Here is a 19,106-nt window from a genome sequence, read left to right as displayed (position 1 = left end):
TTTCGCAGCCGTTTTATGATCGCTCAGCACAAGAAACACGTTACACTCAGTGTATACAAAAACACTCTACATGATATTCACCAGCTAAACTATAGAAATGTAGTTTGTTTAGCAGAAGTATTTGAACATTTTAATAGCGCCATAGAAAGAGACAGCAATACGGGCTCCCTGCATAGCGCGCAGCACAGTTTGCCGAGTCATTGAGCAATGCCTGGTGAGGCTCAGCTGCCTGGTGCCTCACCGCACGTCTCTTCTCAGTATTTGAACGATAAATATGAAAAATCTGTGATTTTGAATAAAAAATAACTTAAAACTGGTTGAGTTAAGCAGCTCACAGTAACTGCCTCAGTCACACAGCAGATAGACTCCTTTCTATAACAAGATAAGCAGTAGAAAATGGATGGAAGTGATGATGAACTGATGAACAGGTGATTTGTCCAAAAGTCAACATCAGATTCATTTGCAATCTGTGGAAGCAGTTTCATCTTGAGGTTCCAGGTAAGAACAGCCAGCTGTGGGCTGACACACATCTCTTCAGGAGCACTTCTATGCTCCAAACTTGCCAGGTTGAATTGTGTCTGTATTCTGAGGGCAGCAGGAGGACGGAGGAGTGAGGACACACACATTTGGAACTGAGAGCAGCTGTGTGTGGGATTTCCCCAGCAAAGATAAAACCAGCTCCTTCATGCTGGCTATGAAGGCTCACAGCCACACTGACCCTGCTACAAATACTTTGATATGCAACAGACTGGTTTCTCTTCTGGTAGTTTGTTTTCAACTGTTGTCACATTTATGGATCAATTTAGCTGTTAAGATGAAGGCTCCAAAGGACCAGCTGGAGATGCCGGGGATTGAACCCAGGGCCTCATACATGCGAAGCATGCGCTCTACCACTGAGCTACATCCCCTCTGGTAGAGTCACTGTTTAACTGATCAAACACAAATTTTAGGGATAAAAAGGAAGTCAGCCTGTGATCTCAAAGGCTCTGTGATCTCAGGAGTTTCACTGTGATGTCAGCCCACACAACCTTAGACCACAGAGGCAAGTCAGGCTCCAGGAAGCTGAGGCTGCTCCGTTCTCAGTCCAGTCCAGAGTGAAGGTTTCCCTCTCAGAAGCTTTCCAATCCAGCCCAGATCCTCTCTGACTAGCAGGAGTCTTTGACGAATAAAAAATCATTATATTGAACGTCTGCACATCCTCAGAATGAAGTAAAAGTATTTGTGTTCCTAAAATAATCTCCAGATGCTAAGATCAATTATTAACATTGATTGACAGCTCTAAACTGAGCCACCATCACTATACAGTTGCAACTGAAATATTTAGAAATATTTCAAGGAAGCAGCAGGCCCTCATCCGCCCCGGTCCACCCGACTGTGTCCCCTATGACAGCTCGCTTCTGGCAGAGGCAGTTAGGTTGAGGACCGTTGCTGATGTCATCAACTGATGTCTCCATCACAAAAGGTGACAGACAGGATGGTCATGGACATAAAACAGAGGCCTAAGAATGAGAAAGAATGGTTGTCCTGACTGAAGTTTAGCTTGAGCTTTTTAATTTGTTACAAAAGGAAGTACTGGTACAAGTAAAGGCAGGCGAACTTTCCACAAATATTCAGAATTGACTTTGACAACCAAAACATGAACCAAGACGACAAAATAGTGAACATGAAAAAGGAACCAGTCCCACCTTCTTGTGTGTTCCTGCTGAAGTAAATGTTTATGAAGATTTGTTGTGTTCTTTTTCCAAAGGTCCAGCCAGCATTGCAGGTCTCAAGAGGAGGAGCCACTTCAGCAGGATCTGTGGGACAAATCCCCCCACGGTGAGACCTGTCCAGCTCCCTGCAGCTCTGCAAGTGTTACCAACTCTTCATTCCAGCTGTTTGGTTGAATCCCATTTTTTCACCTTTGAACCTTTTGAACACTGATGAGGAGGTGAGGCTGGAGGCAAAACCACAACCTCACGTCAGCTCACAGGATGAACCAAAATGCCAGACACTTCCTGTCACTGCTCCAGCACCACCTGTCTCCCCTCCATGTCTTTACCATCTGTGCAGCTTCCTGCTGTCCCTGGACCCTCACAGGTGATCGCTCCACCTGGAGCCTCACAGATGGGTTCTAACCTCCCAATACCTGCAGCCCAGCCTCAACCCACTCAGACACAGTCACCCATTCAAGCTGGGCCTGGTACCACACTCCAGTACAGACAGAGAGAAAGAAGACACACGGGATCCTTTGAAGAAAATGCAGTAAAGACAGGAAGCCCCCATCACATTGTCAGTGTTTCAGTGACTGGCATTGAGAAGAGACTGAGACAAAGTCAGTTATGAATGGAGGGCTGAGTTGGAGCAGAGGGGGGCAGGATCCTGGGGGTGGACTGTCTTTAGGGGGCTGAGGTGTCTGGTGGTCTTGGTGGACCCTCTGCATCTCAAGCTGAGACCACAGAGTCCTGTGTTCTTGAGTCATTTTCTATAGTCTCTGTTGTTGGAGAGCTCAGTGTGGTCCCTGATGGTCTAGTGGCTAGGATTCGGCGCTTTCACCGCCGCGGCCCGGGTTTGATTCCCAGTCAGGGAATGAGTTATTTAGAGGTTGAGGGAGAGGTGATCAGGTGGTCCACATGATGGTGGAGGTGATGAACTGTGAATCCATCATGGCTCCACTCTCACCCCCATTGTAGTGTTCTTGGTTCACTCTGCCATGGCCCCATGTTGAAGGGTGACTGTCTCATTCAGGTTCAACCCTTTGTTAGACTCTATTAAGTCACTGACTCCCAAACTCTGTAATCCTCCTTAGTAGCTTTGGTTCCTTGCAGCACAGAAAGTCTGTTCACTGATGTAGGAACTGAAAATCTTAGAGCTCCAGTCCTTCGTTCCTTCCTCCACTGAGCAGAACAAACACAGAACAGAGAGCAGTTCCTCCTACAGTTCTCAGAAAGTCTGAGGGCACCAAAGACAGGAGGGAAATGCAATCAATGTTGAATTATTTTACATTTCTTATATTTGATCAAAGATAGAACTTAATAAGTGTCCATCAACCTGCAGGACAAACTCCTTCACTGTGTGGGAGGTTCAGAGTCCCTGGTTTGATTGCAGCTTTGACCTGAGCAGGTGTTCATCCTCATCTCAGTAACAGGGGACACTTTATCACAGCAGTGGACAAACATCAGCATTCATCACCCAGCAGCTCCTCTGATCAACAGAACAAGCTGAAGTATTCTGAGAATGAGGGCATGGATCCCTCTACCTCTCACATGCTAAGCTAGCACTCTACCATTGGAGCTAAGTCCCTGCTAATGAGCAGCAGATGATGGAGGTTGACCTTCATGCAGGGTTGGATGACCTTCACCAGTTGGAGCTTCTCTGGTTGACCAACATGTGGAATCTCTTTCAATACTCCAGTGGTGGTTTAAGTGATGAAAATATGGGTTAGTGACTGGGAGTGTGTGTGTGTGTGTGTGTGTGCGTGTGTGTGTTTGTGTGTGTATGTGTGCGCGTGTGTGTTTGTGTGTGTGTATGTGTGTGTGTTTGTTTTTGTGTTTGTATGCAGATTTTTGCCTGGAACAACGGATTTTATTTGAAGCAAGAGCCTCCAGATCAAAGTCAGAATTGATGATGATGTCATCAGGGGGCTTTGATAGTGTATTTATTTGTACCTAGAATTCTCTCTTTGATCTCAGGAGGACATGAAAGAAACTCAACTGGGGAAAGTAGAGGAGAACATTCTGCTTCATTAGAAACACTTGAACTGTGTTGAATTATATATATATAATTTTATATTTATATATATATATATCTATATAAGGGCTACACGGTGGTGCAGTGGTTAGCACTGTGGCCTCACAGCAAGAAGATGCTGGGTTCGCGTCCCGGCTCGGGCACGGGATCTTTCTGTGTGAGTCTCCCTGTTCCTGCGTGGGTTCTCTCTGGTACTCCGGCTTCCTCCCACAGTCCAAAAACATGCAATTGGGGACGAGGCTGATTGATACTCTAAATTGAGTGTGAGTGTGAATGGTTGTTCGTCTCTGTGTGTTGGCCCTGTGATGGACTGGCGATCTGTCCAGGGTGAACCCCGCCTCTCACCTGTAGATGCTGGGATAGGCTCCAGCCCCCCCGCGACCCTTAATGTGTAGGAATAAGTGGAAGATGACGATGGATGGATATATATATATAAATCCTTCTGTAAATATCTTTTCTGTCTGTAAATCCTTATTTCTGTTCTCCACTCTTTATTATGCTATCTCTTGCTACCCCGGGACCAGAGTTCAATTTTCGTACCACCAACATGGAAATGTGAGTGGTTTGACAATCAAGATCCTTGAATCCTTGAATCCTTGAATCCAAACGTCTACAGAAACATAAAAACTGCAGCATCAAAAACGATAAGGAGAGTGATTTTCATTTCAATGTTTTATTCAAACGTCCCACATAAGAAAGGAGTTTACTGTTCAGTCCACAAACAAACTCCAACTCTGCTTTCAAGAACTCATCACCCTGTTGAAGCTCTGGTCTCCATGGCAACAAAGCACACGCCTTCATAAAAGCTGTAAACCACTCAGGAGCCAGCCTGCATTTGTGTGTGGAAAGAGATAGAAACCCCAAAAGATGGTGCAAATTAGTCTCTCTCCTCAGCTTCAGTGTTCAGACACAGCAGTGTGTGTGTGTGTGTGTGTGTGTGTGTGTGTGTGTGTGTGTGTGTGTGTGTGTGTGTGTGTGTGTGAGCAACAACTTAACACAGGAAAGGAAACCATAACACTGATCATTGAATGTACAGCCACACTTCAACTCAATGAATGCTCTGCACAGAAGAATCCAGCTTCATTCCTGGATCAACAAGTCTTCTTCCAGCGAGTCAAACTCAATAAAAAAGCAAACAAATCCAAGCAAAGGACAAGGAACTCCAGCATTTTCCCTCCCTGATGACATCCACTCAGTTTTTAAAGGTGAATGTGGTGCAGACGGTGCAGTTTGGCTGCAGGTCTTGGACAAGGCTCTGAGATGCTGGCTGCTCAACAAGAGAGAAGGGCTGGAGACCAGGAACTAGAAAGCTGAGGACTGCACTGTCCACACTCCTCTGAGACCTGCTTCCTTTCTTCAAGCGTCATCAAGACGTCCCAGCCTCAGATTTTCTGATTGGAGACAATGATGACCACAAGTACAACGGAAAAAAGAGAAGACAGAACAAACGCTAAATCCATCCAAATCCATTGATTGATTGATTGATTGATGCTGCAGTTCAAATGTGGAGTTTCAAACTCAGAGAACCACTGCCGTAAAACACAGAAGAGGAAGAAGAAGGATTTTTATCCATAACTGAGATAAAAATTGAAAAGTTCAAAATAACATGAAAAATGGCAAATAATGTGTTGTTGTTTGTTGCCTTCAATCATTGCAGGAACAACATGAGATGGAAAAACAACTCTTTCACCTATTTAAAGTAGAAAGATGTCTGTAGACAACATCCACTCCAAATAGTCAAACACAAGGGTGGTGATCAAGTAGAGCCTCTACATGGAAACAAAAGCACTGACGACTTCAAAAGAGGACAGAAAGTTTATTAAAAGACAAGTTTATAAGGACATTTAAAGGTGTGTAGACGGCTGTTTACACTTTAATTCAGCTGTAGAAGAAGAAGACCTTCACTGTGAAAACTCATCCTGTGTTACAGCCGCCCCTCCAGGACGGTCAGGGACCAACTTCAGTCCTGGTCCTGATACACCGGAAATCCAACCAGTTCCTCACATAGGAACCATGTATTTGTTAAAGCAGCGCTCGCTGTGTCTGTGTAGGAGCCAGTACTGAGCGTATACTGCATGTGTACTACTACTAAAGGTACTTCACCGGAGGCTCCAGCTGATATCCCATATGTCTCCATCAGCTGGATGACATCACTGATATCAGAGACTCCGCCCACTCATTTATTTTCACACATCTCAAAGACAATTCAGTGTTTGATCAGGATCAATACTTCATTATAAAGATCAGTACTTGGTGCCAAGTGGATCTTTGATGGTGACCTCAGAGAAATCAGATCAGCCCTCACACCCTCCTGTCCAATGGTGGCTCCATGATTTCAGCTTCATCCTGTCTCTGTCCTGCTGAGTTTTCTCCTCTCTTTGTCTCTGTTCCTGCAGTCACACTGGATAGTTCCTGTGTGAAGGGGACCAACAAAGTGGTGGTGGACGCGTTCTCCAGAGTTCCTTCAGTGTGGAAATTGATAGTGAACTGTTTTCCTGTCTCTGGTTCTCCTCTTGTCTTTTCCTAGCCTCCTACATCATTGCTTTCTGGGTGCACCGGTCAATGCGGTAGCTTGGGACAAGAGATGCTGGACCACCGGAGCAGCCACTGGTTCACCTCCTGATAGGTTTACCTCATCTGTACAGAACAATGGGTGATGTACATGGTTTGAGGGGGTTTGGTTCATTATCATTTTGGCTTTTAAAAAAAATGCATTTCAGGTACTTTGGTGCCGTGACTTGCTTCCGGACCCCTTTCTTGAGGGTGTGTGTGTGTGTGTGTGTGTGTGTGTGGGGGGGGGGGGGGGTATAAAGGTCCCGTGGTTGGTGCCTTTCATGCTGTTCCTTGTGTTGCAGCAGGTATCTGGAGGGTGGGGGGCTGTTCGTTCCTCCTAGTTGAAGCTCCTGGGCCCGGTGCTCTCTACATACAGAACCCGCCTTGCTGGCCGGGAGCCTCTCTTCCTCCTCATCCATTATGACTTCGACTTTCAGCAGACAACATCTCTTCTTTCCACCTCCCTTACACACATGCACACATGAACCCACACCACCAACTGTACTGACGATCACATCACATTGTTGTCTGAGTTCAATTTTGGTTCATCGTTGTGTTTTTTCATGAAATAAATTCATTTTTTGGCCGTCAACCTGCGTCTCCCACTCTTGTCACGCTTCAAAGCCACGTCTTGCAAAGGTGGTTTCTTCCCAGTGTGCATTCTCATGTGTCTTTTCAGATGTCCCTTTTCTGAGAATCTTTTACCACAAACTGAGCAGGGAAATGGTTTCTCCCCAGTATGAGTTCTCATGTGTTTTCAGATCTCCCTGAACTGAGAATCTTTTGCCACAAAGTGAGCAGGGATATGGTTTCTCCCCAGTGTGAGTTCTCGTGTCTTTTCAGATGCCCCTTTTCTGAAAATCTTGTGCCACAAACAGAGCAGGGAAATGGTTTCTCCCCAGTGTGTGTTCTCATGTGTCTATTCAGATATCCCTTTTCTGAAAACCTTCCGCCACAAACTGAGCAGGGAAATGGTTTCTCCCCAGTGTGTGTTCTCATGTGTGTTTTCAGATCTCCCTTAACTGAAAATCTTGTGCCACAAACTGAGCAGGGATATGGTTTCTCCCCTGTGTGCATTCTCATGTGTGATTCTAGATGTTCCTTAACTGAGAATCTTGTGCCACAAACTGAGCATGGGAATGGTTTCTCCCCAGTGTGCGTTCTCATGTGTCTTTTCAGATGCCCCTTTTCTGAAAATCTTGTGCCACAAACTGAGCAGGGGAATGGTTTCTCCCCTGTGTGTGTTCTCATGTGTCTTTTCAGATATCCCTTTTCTGAAAACCTTCCTCCACAAACTGAGCATGGGAACAGTTTCTCCCCAGTGTGTGTTCTCATGTGTACATCCAAACTCCTTCTGTTTCGAAAACCTTTACTGCATGTTGAGCACCTAAAAGGACGCTCATCCTCACTGACTTCAGGCTCAGCTTCAGAAGAGTCTGACATCTGGTCTTCAGTCTGGGGTTGTACAAGTGGATCTGGATCTACCTTGCTGGCTGGTTCTGGTTCTCCACTCTCTTCTCCATCAGCTTCTGTTTTCAGAGGATGAACTGGGCTGCTGCTCAGAGACTCTTCTTTCAAGTTCTCCTCAGTGAGACTCTGGTGAAGCTGTGGGAACTGAGGTTTCTCTTTGTTCCCTTCACTCTTCACAGGGACCAGAGTGAAGGGGAACGTGGTGATATCAGCCTCCTCCTGCCCTTGAAGCTGCCCTCCCTCCTCACTGATCCTGAGCTCCTCCCACTCCTCTTTAATGTGGGGGGGCTCTGGGTCCTGCAGCTCAGGGGGAACCTCTTCTTTAATCACCAGCAGCTGCTCCACATCTGCAGGACACAAACAGCAACATCAGAAATCTCTTCATTTGACTCTGAAACAGCGGAGCAACAGACAGAAACAGAAATCAACTCAATGAAAAGAGACGTCCTGCTACTGACGACCAGTCAGCAAACTGGGAACAGAAACGCTGGCTTCAGATGCTTGGATCAACGTTGTGTCACCCAGGTCAAAGGTCATAGGTCCCCTCTGCTGAATGGGTTTGGTCCATTCATGATCACATCTGCTAGTCAGAATGTTCATTTCTAGAATGAGACCCTGTAGGAGAATGAAAGTTCAGTCCCTAGAACCAGAGGGAACCTGTACTGAAGCTAAACATGTTAGCCCACCTCCACTCACAGCCAGGGAGGTGCTGGCCACTGGGAGAAGTGGAATGATTCCCTAATGGCCGGTCCAGCCCAGGCCAACCGGGCAGTGGAGAAAAAAAGGTTGTTTTTAATGGGCTGATATAATTTCCAGTGTACAGGATCATCTTTTAACAAGGTAGCACCGTAGCAGCCTCCAGAAGAACGACACAAGGACACCAACATGCACAGCATGCTGGGCCAGCCTGTCACACACGACTCAGTTAGCAGGAGTTAGCAACACAGTGTGAATGTCCCCTCAGCTTGGTCTTGTCTTGGTTCAGTTCAATGGTAACATGCTTTTGATGCCTGTCAATGGGAGTGTTCTTAACATTGACCACTGACAATGACTCACACCTCAAGTCTCCTAAAATGCTCTCGCTGGCGCGCGGCTGAGGGCCTCAGTAGTTGAACTTCCTGGACTGAATTAGGGGCCCAGCACGTCCCTGCACACCCACGTACAGTCAGCCAAGGTCCAAGATAAGAACAATCTGGGAATGACCATCCCTTCCTGGTAGATCATCAAGCCAAACACACACACACACACACACACAGCCTGTCTTCAGTATAAAGCTGTGTTCTGTCTCGTTGGAAGACATCTCTGACTGTGTTGTTAGCAGGGCTGCTGTGAATCAAGAGGTTCTCCATCCATACCTGAGTCTCCATCACTGATTCCTCTCCTCCACCTCTTTTTGACACAACAATCCTGACAGTGACAGTCTGGGTTGGAGCTGAGCAAAGTTGGATCTGGACTCTGGATCTGGACTGAAACTGCATTAAAATGATCAACAGAGCTTCACTGGTGTCTGCAGGAGTTCTACCTTTGTAGTTTGTCCACTGAAGAACAGGGACCTCCCCACCAGAGAGGTGCAGGGCAAAGGAAAGGAAAACTCCAACCAGAATGAACGCTGCACTAAAAACTGCCCTCCATTTCTTGAGGGGAACGTTGGGTCTTCCTCAGGCAAACGGCAGTCAGCAGTGGCTCAACATCTGAACTGAGCCCAGACCTGGTCAGCTGATCATTGACCAGCTCAGCCCCTCCCACTCATGACAAAGACAATGACAATGTTAAGGGTCATGGGGGGTGGAGCCTATCCCAGCATCTACGGGTGAGAGGCAGGGTTCACCCTGGACAGGTCCCCAGTCCATCACAGGACCAAGACATAGAGACAGACAACCATTCACACTCACAGTCACACCTACGGTCAATTTAGAGTATCAATCAGCCTCGTCCCCTCTTGATGTCTTTGGACTGTGGGAGGAAGCTGGAGTACCAGAGAGAAACCACACAGGAACAGGGAGAACATGCAGACTCCACACAAGAAGATACTGCACCCGAGCCGGGACTTGAGCCCAGAAACTTCTTGCTGTGAGGCCACACTGCTGACCACTGCACCACTGCACCACCGTGCAGCCCCCTTGAAACATGATGATGTTATTATTTATGTCTTTAATGCACCCAAACCTTTATTTTTCTAGGGTTTTGAGAGGTTCTGGGTCATGAATCAAAATTTAAATGGACACAAATGTCCTGCAGGGTCACTGGGGCCGCACGTTTCATGTTCTCAACAGATTAGAACTGTAGAGTGTGTGTGGTGTGTTTGTCAGGAGCTTTCAAGAACAAAGTTGTTGACACACAAAAGAAAGAAACATGTCAAAGTTTGTTCAGTTTATGAGTTCAACTGAAAATTAGTTGCAGAGTGATGACAAAAATGGAGAAATCCTCCTCTTCATTACTCAGTCAAAACCACTGACACACACACACACACACACACACACACACACACACACACATAGTTTGTGTCTGTGAGAAGATAAAAAACCTACTATGCTTCAATACATATAAATTGTTGAGTATCAATCCTCTACTAAGTGTGAGTGTAGTTGTTAAGGCCGAGTGGTGAAGGCGATGGACTAGAAATCCATTGGGGTCTCCCTGCTCAGGTTGGAGTCCTGCCAACAACGTTGAACTGCTGCTCCAGAGGAGACAACACCTGCTCCTACTGTAGGTCCATGTGTCAAAGGTTTTCTTTCAAGGGCTGCAGCAGCTGATGATGAGGGAGAGAGAGAGGATTGGTAGCATGTTGTCTTGTCTCCACCATTCTGGTGTTGACCAGATACTCCAGTGGGGGTGAAGCTGGTGGGACGGTTCCAAGTGACCATTTCTCTACAGAAAGTGATCAGGACTCCTCATCCTCACAGGGACCAAAGACAAAGTAATTTGTGTTTTAGAGTTTAGGTCTGAGTTGAGTTTAGGTTCAGATTAGGGATTAGACATCCTTTGGTGAGGATTAGGATTAAGGTGAAACTGTACATGAAATGGAAATTAATGTCCTAACTAGGATAGCTGTGCAAACCTGTGTGTGTGTGTGTGTGTGTGTGTGTGTGTGTGTGTGTGAGTGTGTGTGTGTGTGTGTGTGTGTGTGTGTGAGCGTGTGTGTGTGTGTGTGTTTACATGCAGACTTTCTCTTGTGACAGCTGATTTGGTTTGGAATCCATCTTAGTCAGGAAATTTGGAGAAAATTCTATCATGTCGTTATTTTGATTTACAACACTGCAAAAATAAGTAAAATCATCTCCCCTCCAAAAACCCTCCTCTCCAACTTTGTACTCAAGTTGTCTCCTCATCAGGCACCACAGGATCCAGCAGGTTCAGTTAAAACAGTCATTAGAGATTGAAAAAATGTCCATCAAACACAAAATTATAGGTTTCTAATTTTATTTGATGTTGACCCATTTTGTCCATTTAACATCAGGACTGCTCCCAGATCAGCTCCATGACCTCATCCCTGCACCAGAGTACCGCCCAAGTTCATCAAGGACAGCAAACATGAGAGGGTCTAGATTCACCTCCATCTTTGGAGGCTGTTGAATTTCCTCCTGAGGACCGTCAGGCTGTTTCCTTACTTTGCTGTGACCCAACAGCAGACAGCAACAAGGACTGTGGTGCACTTGGTGATTGGATGCACTGAAGTCACGTGACTGAAGTCATCCAGTCACGTGACTGAAGTCAGCCATTCATGTCAGTGATGTCACTCTGCAGGACTGTCACTGCCGTCTCATTCTAGAAAAGAATCCAGACTCCACCTGTGGCTCCATGATAACTGATGGACCTCTGGTTGGAGGCTGGACGATGATGTTTGGACTGGGGGGGTTAAGATGGTGGGGCTGTTTCAGTTCTAGTGCTGAAGGCTTTCACCATGACAGTCAGACTCTCCTCTGTCCTTCATGGTCCCTCAAATGTGCAGTGTGGACCTCACACACTGAATTTAGCCTGAAAACTCTTCATGAACAGCAGGAGACTCAGAGTCTCTGTGGCGCTCGGCTGTTAACAGAGAGGCTGGTGGTTGGAGCCCCCCAGGGACCAGGACCAGGCTCTACTGGTGCTGAGGACTCAGTTGATCAGCTGCTGAGTTGCTACTTGATGTCAACATTGGTCTGTTTCATCCTGAGTAGTTTGATCCTAGCAGAGTCGCTGCATCGATGATCTGAATGTGGACGGACAGACTGACCCTCCACAGCAGACGCCTGTCACAGATCTCTGGATGAGACACTTTGAGGTAAAGCCAGGTTCTGCCAGTCCCACTCACATGTTTCAATCACATGTTCAGAGATGGGTTTGTTGTTCCTGAATCCATTTCTTATTTTCTGATCACCTTGTGGATTGTTCATCATTCTCCTCATCACCATACTTTAGGTTGCAGTACGAACACCTGAGTTAGTCTGGGGTTGCAGGAATCATACAGCATCCAAATAATAGCAGGCTGAAACATTTATTTAAAAGAGTTTAACATGGTTACACACACACACACACACACACACACACGTTTCCAGTCATGTCATTGTGAGTTCATTTCATCAAGGCTCACAAACGGGGGAGGGTAACTTCACACACTCGTACGTTTCAGGTCTGACCTGAGTGGGGTCCTTCCACGTGGTTCTGACTCAAGGTGTTTCTATGACACTGTGGCAACACCTGGCATCAGCTCAACTTTGACTTTTACACTTCTAACTGTACGCTGTGTGAGCTGTTCCATGTTTTAAAGCCATATTTCCAGTGTGGCCCACTGCAAATCTTTGGAATGGCTCATGCCAGTTGCTGACGCCTCAGAACGACTGTGCTGTGATCTCAGTTTGAAGTTCTGTGCCATTGGAGAACCTGTCTTACCACGAGGTCACCTTGTTAGCCTGTGAATGTCTCCACCTACAGCGATGACTTCTGTCAGCTCCAAGTGTCTTCTTGTCTGGCATCTGAATTTCAGGTGAGAGACCCTCTGACTCCTGCAGCAGCAGTAGAGACAGAGGAGCCCTGAAGCTCAGAGGTTCCATGAGGGATCAAAGCCAGACGAGACGGCCGCAAAGGTAGCAGGACATTGTGGACTCAGTCGTCACCACTAATCTGTGTTGACAGTATTTAATGACTTTCTGCTGCCAAAAACAGATCATGATTCTATACATTTGAGAGGCCTCACAGTTCAAGTTTCAGGTCTGTATCCACTGGAGAGGCCAATGAGAGCAAAAGAGCAACAGGGTCAAAGGTCATCAGGCCTCATTTCTGATCAGTTATTATTGTTGAAACAAAGCTGAATATCAATTATTGATTTTTATTGTCATCATTGTGAACACCTGATGATAGGAGAAACACAATAAAAACATTTGAAAAGGAAGGATCAGAGTGTTGTTGTACTGCAATACTACAGTACAGCATCAGAGACACTCAGTTATTGATTGCCTGAATGATTGATTTCCCCAGAAGAGGAACAGCTTTGTTGGAGCAGTAAAAATACACACATCAGAACGACAAAGTTACATTGGAAAAGAAACTACATGACATTACCAGCACAACATCTGAAGAACAGTTAGGATCAATTTAACTGGCCAGATAGTTAGGATTTCTTTAATGATATCCTTGATGAACCCAGACATCAGAGTGGTTTGTTCCCCTCAATCATAAATCTGTAAATACAGCGTGAAGTGATGGAACTAAAAGGCCACCTCTGAGTGCAGGAGTGAGCCTCTGAGACGGATGTGACGTCAGCAGACCGCCATTAGTTTGAGTCATTGTTTATATTCTTAATGCTGATTGGTCGATCTATAAGGGTGACAAATGGACTTTGTAGGTAGAATAAACATCCAGAAATTAAATGAATTAGTAGATTGTCTTATTAATCAAAAGATAAAGTATTAAAAATATTTGTTTTTTTTCCTCGGAGTGAGCGACAACTACCGGATTTTCTCACAGAAGAACGGGGCCGACTTCCACGGAAGCAGATGTTTGTAATTCCTGGGGCACTTAATCCATTTCATATTATTTTTATTGAACAGCGAACATTATGGAAACAAAATTTATATTTCTCGCCAGAAATGTCCTTAAAATGCTTTTTAAAAATCAAACCTATCTTGAAATGACACTCGTCCGTAATGGCGTCCTTAGCAACCAACATAGCAACAGCAGAAACGTGACACTGTAACGACTCTCTTCTGAGAGGTGAAAGATTCACCGTAATAACGAACAAACCAAAGATAAAACACAAGAACTGAGCAAAGATTATGAAAACAAAATGCATATTTCTCTCTAGAAATGTCATCAGAATGCTTTATTAAATCAAAACTATCTTGGAAGAAGGCACTTTCCTCCGAAAATGACAGGAGCGGCCGCCATGTTTTTGTTTTGAGAGGCCCGCATGAAAGAGTCACATGACCTTCCAGCGCTCCAATAGAAAAGAAGAGGGGAAAAAAACGTACACATTTCACAATTTTTTGGCCTTTATCGTAGAACTGATATGTTTTGACCTGTGGACAAACGGAGCCTTTTCACGTTTTGACATGAGACTGGGTTGTCAAAAGCAAAGACCAGACAGCAGGACATCAAAATAAAAGATCCAGACACTAAAACTACAAGTAGAAACAAGAAGAAATACTAAAAGCTTTGGAAAGATACTACAAGGTTGGATATACATTATTATATACACTACTATTCTCACTGACTCCTAAAGAGGGACAGGAAACATTAGAATGTGGATCAGATCAGCTGATTTCAGTGTTGAGTCCATCCCTCCATCCACTTTCTGTTCTTATCCTTTAAGGGTCATGGGGGGGGGGGGGATCGCAGGTGACATTGTTCAAGAGGCAGGGTTCACCCTGGACAGGTCACCAGTCCATCAGGAGAAATGAGGTGGTCGGTGTCATGCAACCTAAACTAAAACATTAGTCAGATCAAATTCAGATTAAAGCAAGAGTCTCCAGATCAAAGTCAGAATTCCTGATGATGTCATCAGGGCTTTGACAGTAGCTAGAATTCTGTCTTTGATCTCAGGAGGACATGAAAGAAACACAATTGAGGAAAGTAGAAGAGAGCTTGGCAGCATGATGGTGCAGTGGTGAGCACTGTGGCCTCACAGCAAGAAGGTTCTGGGTTTGAGTCCAGGCTCGGGTGGGGAATCTTTCTGTGTAGAGCCTGCATGTTCTCCCCATGAATGCGTGGGTTCTCTCTGGTACTCCGGCTCCTTCCCACTGTCCAAAGACATGTAATTGGGGACGAGGCTGATTGGACACTCTAAATTGACCGTAGGTATGAATGTGAGTGTGAATGGTTGTTCGTCTCTGTATGCTGACCCTGTGATGGACTGGTGACCTGTCCAGGGTGAACCCCGCCTCTGGCCCGTAGATGCTGGGATAGGCTACACCCCCCATGACCATCAATGTGGGTGTTTTGTTAATTGCATGCCACATGAAATTATTATTGGTCACTTTTCTAGCAACAGTCTCACAGTGGCAAGACAAGAACACTTCTACTTTTAATGTTGACAGTTTGTTCAACACTAAGCTTCATCCAGTACCATGTTGTCAAACACTGGAACCTCCACAGCACCTGAACAGGGACTTGAACCCTGGACCCTCACATTAAAAGTCTGATGCTCTACCGTCTGAGCTCCTCGGGCTCTTTCTACAGCATTGAGACAGGAACAGAAACACCTGTGAAGGTCAAACTGATGCTTTCTTGACTTGTTCAGTCCTCCATGTTAAAGTCCACCAAGCTTTTGATTGGCTCTGATTCTCTGTGGCAAAATCCAACAAGAGGCTCCAAAAATGTCCTGAATGTCACAAGAATGCACAGGACAAGATGTTAGTTTCCTTCATGTCTGCAGTTCCTCCACTGGAAAGTAAAGTCAATGCTGCTCCTCTGCTGAAACCTGGGATCGGACCAGGGACCTTTAGATCTTCAGTCTAAGGCTCTCCCAACTGAGCTGGTTCAGTTCTGAGTGAGGGCTCTGCTTCTCTCATTTATAATCTCTTCCACTCTCACTGGACCTTAGAGAGGATTGGAGCTTCTGAAGTCCTGACACATTGAACAGTTCTCCAGGACCATTTTTGATGGATGTCTGAATCACACCAGCCTTTTTTGTTTGTCTTCTTGCACCACCGTGCCGCCCCTACTAGTCGTCTACATATCAGTGTTCTCAGTACTGCACGAACATTCACATCAGTATTGTGCTAATATTTTATTTCCTGGCTCTTCAATCCTCCTATTATGAAGTTGATTGCTTCAGCGACCAGGAGACGTTATCATTGGCAGCTAGTTTACTATTATTGCTGCTGCTGTTGTTGGTTGTGTGTCTGTCTTCCACCCCCCTGTCCCTCTGTCTTTCTCTCTGCTTGTCTTTCACCCTCATCTTGTTCCCATCTTTTTGTCATTCTCTCCCTCCTTTCTCTCTGTCTTTTGTCTTTCCTTCTCTATATTTGTCTTCTGCTGTCTGTCCTGTCCTGCTCTCTTTCAACAACCAACCAGTCAAAGCAGACGTCCGGTTAAAAAAATATGATAAAAGAACTCTTGGTTTGATTTGGCTTGAGACATGAAGAAGATAGGATTGTTTTCCTTTCATTTTAGAAGCTTTTCCAGATTCATGAAAAGATCATCAATCAGTGCAGTATTTCAGACAGACTTCTGGTCCGTGAGGACGAGGAATCCAGCACAGATCCACAGAACTCCAACTGCCATCTTTGATGGTTCCTTTACAGTCTGTAGGGTGGAGAGATCCTCCTGAGTCTGGCTTGGAATGTTTGTCTGTGGATGTGTTGGCCCTGTGATGGACTGGTGACCTGTCCAGGGTGAACACGGCCTGTCGCCCAAAAGCTGCTGGGATAGGCTCCACCCCCTCATGACCCTGAACAGGATAAGCAGAAGACAATGGACAGAAGTCCTGACACATTGAACAGTTCTCCAGGACCATTTTTGATGAAGGTCTGGATCACACCAGCCTTTTTTGTTTGTCTTCTTCCAGTGTCCTCAACATTGTGTGAGCCAATAATTCCACATCTGTACCAGACACACCTCTGGTTGGTGGGTTGATGGATCTTTCTGTTCTAACAGTGTCTTTTATCTTGCTTTTATCTTTTCTATCTTTTCTTTGTATCTGCATTCTGTGGTGCACGGTGGCTCTGGAAGAGCGCTCTAACTATTGTCACTGTACCCCCCCCCCCCCGTACAACAAAAATAAAAGATTCTGATTCCGATTCTGACACACACACACACACACACACACACACACACACACACACACACACACACACGTGTATCAACATGATGTTCCGAATGTTTCACTGTCTGTGGTTGTCCAGCTCTCCTTGCCTCTTCACTGTCATTGTCAGAACTCGGAGCAGTCTTCCTCTCTAGGTGATGTCTCTGAGTGATGATGATTGCTGTCTGTTCAACCAGCTTCATTTGTTGATATCTGAGAAGGACTGAAGACAGCAAAGTGTGCTGATTGGCCAACAACCCCTCACAGGTCAAAGGTCACTGCTCTGAGGCGGACCAGTTTACTGTAACAGTGGTGGCACCATCCACTGCTGGCGCTCTCTTCAGTGCTTCTTGTTTCTGCCCTTTATGTGTGAGCTCCTAGAGCAGCTGGTCCGGCTCCTCCCCCTTTTCTTTTCTATTCCTCTAATTTATTTTTTGATTTTCTATTTTTGTAATTCATCATCGATCTCGGCTCACGGTCGCTACACTCTTGACCTCCTGTGAGCCTTGAAGAGAGAGAAGCCACCTTTGTGTCGGAGCAGAGCAGCTTAGTCCAGGCAGCCAGCAGCCTGAGACCAGAGGGTAGCCAATCAACGCGCTTCCCTTCTTCATCGAGCGAATCTCAGCAGGAGCCACGGTCGACGAGGTGGAGGCTTTGGAGGCCGTCCTCCCACCAGTTCGTTGGAGAGGCGTCGTACATCGATGGGAGAATCCAGCTGAGAACGTCAGCCGGTTACGTTGGTTTTCACCGATTCAGGCCTGGACTCCTGTCTCGCTGCCAAACTCCGCCTGACTCCGTAGAGCTGGTCAGCCTCCACTCAGTCCTCTTCATTTGTTTGGAGGTCACTATCGTTCATCCTACACACCTTTCCACCTGCCTCTTAGCCGTCTACTTGAAGCTCAGATAAATCCAGGTTAATTCATACCTGCTACTCAATATGGGCCTTAATTACTCTGCTGGAATTATCACTCTGTCTTAAGGGTTTTCTTAATTGTATTAAATCCTCTTTAATTTCCAAGAAGTCTTCCAACTCATTCATTCATGCAAGCCACTGATCCACAAGACCTCATTGATGAGCTTCAACCTGAGACTGATTGTTTCTCATTGGACGAGACACCCATTCAATGAGACTCATTGGCAGTCCATTGAAATCTACTGGTATTCCTGGTGAGTTGATTTAACAACATGAGCTGACAGAATCTACGTTCAGGTAGGAACCACCACATCCAGGGGTCTGGACCTTTGAGCAGGCAGAGCCATCAAAGTAGCAGACTAAGCTAGCAGACATTAGCATTGAGAAGAAACTGATACCTGAGCCTACTTTTGGGTCTGGTCAGGTGATGACACAATAAAATGACATCATTGTCAGACTGACGCCTGCTCAACACTGACCAAACGCCGCCCTATTGCATCGTGGGAAATTTCTGCTTGGCTTGCGTCCATCAAAACACACAAAGAAATTTCTCCAGAATCAGGATTGACAGTGGATACAATTGATTCCACACTGGTTTTTCATTCTGAGTCGGGTGCAGGTGTGGAATTTCAGACACAGTCTGTGTTTGTGTTGTTTATTCAGTGATTTTTCTTACAATTCCCAATCAAAGCCCCACATTGCTAATGAACTCAAAATGATGCTAACAGTAATGTAGTGATAGTTGCCAATAAACTAAGTGATGCTGACAGTCATGTGGTAAGAGTTGCTTCGAACCTCAAAGTAATGCGACAGTGATTTCAGAAGAATTGCTAATGATCTCAAAATGATGCGACAGTGATGTAGTAAGAGATGCTAAAAAACTCAAAACGATGCAAACAGTAATGTAGTGATAGTTGCTAATAAACTCAGTGATGCTTACAGTAATGTAGTAAGTGTTTCGAACTCCCTCAAAATGATGCTGACAGTCATGTTGTAAGAGTTGCTAAAAACCACAAAATAATGCGACTGTGATGTCGGAAGAATTGCTCATGATCTCAAAATGATGCGACGGTAATCTAGTAAGAGCTGCTAATAAATTCAAAATGATGCTAACAGTAATGTAGTGAAAGTTTCGAATAACCTCAAAGTGATGCTGACAGTCATGTGGTTAGAGTTTCGAGTAACCTAAAAATGATGCGGACAGTAATGTATTAAGAGTTG

The 19,106-nt window shown here is 45.5% G+C and overlaps 1 non-coding gene across 1 annotated transcript; it reads right to left on the bottom strand.

The window, feature by feature from the left end:
* Positions 1-836: 836 nt before the first annotated feature.
* trnaa-cgc (transfer RNA alanine (anticodon CGC)) lies at positions 837-908 on the bottom strand. The gene has a single exon. It is a non-coding gene; the product is annotated as a tRNA-Ala (tRNA).
* Between the last annotated feature and the right edge of the window lie 18,198 nt (positions 909-19,106).

Source organism: Aulostomus chinensis, chromosome 1 (assembly GCF_037954235.1).
Source record: "Aulostomus chinensis isolate RoL2024-O1b breed Wild chromosome 1, RoL_Achi_v1.0, whole genome shotgun sequence".
Taxonomy (NCBI): Eukaryota; Metazoa; Chordata; class Actinopteri; order Syngnathiformes; family Aulostomidae; genus Aulostomus; species Aulostomus chinensis.
The sequence above is the reverse complement of the archived record's forward strand: the minus strand, read 5'-3'. Positions and strand labels throughout refer to the sequence as shown.